This window comes from Solanum stenotomum, chromosome 6 (genome assembly GCF_019186545.1).
Source record: "Solanum stenotomum isolate F172 chromosome 6, ASM1918654v1, whole genome shotgun sequence".
In the NCBI taxonomy this organism is placed as follows: Eukaryota; Viridiplantae; Streptophyta; class Magnoliopsida; order Solanales; family Solanaceae; genus Solanum; species Solanum stenotomum.
Genome location: NC_064287.1, coordinates 32,671,765 through 32,672,037, shown reverse-complemented (window position 1 = coordinate 32,672,037; position 273 = coordinate 32,671,765).

Below are 273 nucleotides of genomic sequence, written 5' to 3'. Positions count from 1 at the left end.
CCCCCCCCCCCCCCCCATTTCAATTTAAATAATAGGCATTCAAAACAGACGTGTGTAAGTTTTTAGGTGAAACATTAATTAATGAGTATTAAAGAAGGATTTATGACTATGAACTAAGGTATTCGGACTATTTTTTTTTTTTGCATATTATAGAACAAAATGGATTGATTGACTTTGATACACTTTGTTATTTAATTTTTGATATAATGACCATAATTATAAGATTCTAAAAATTTTATGCTTGAAGTTTATTCAATAAAAACATGTGTATTT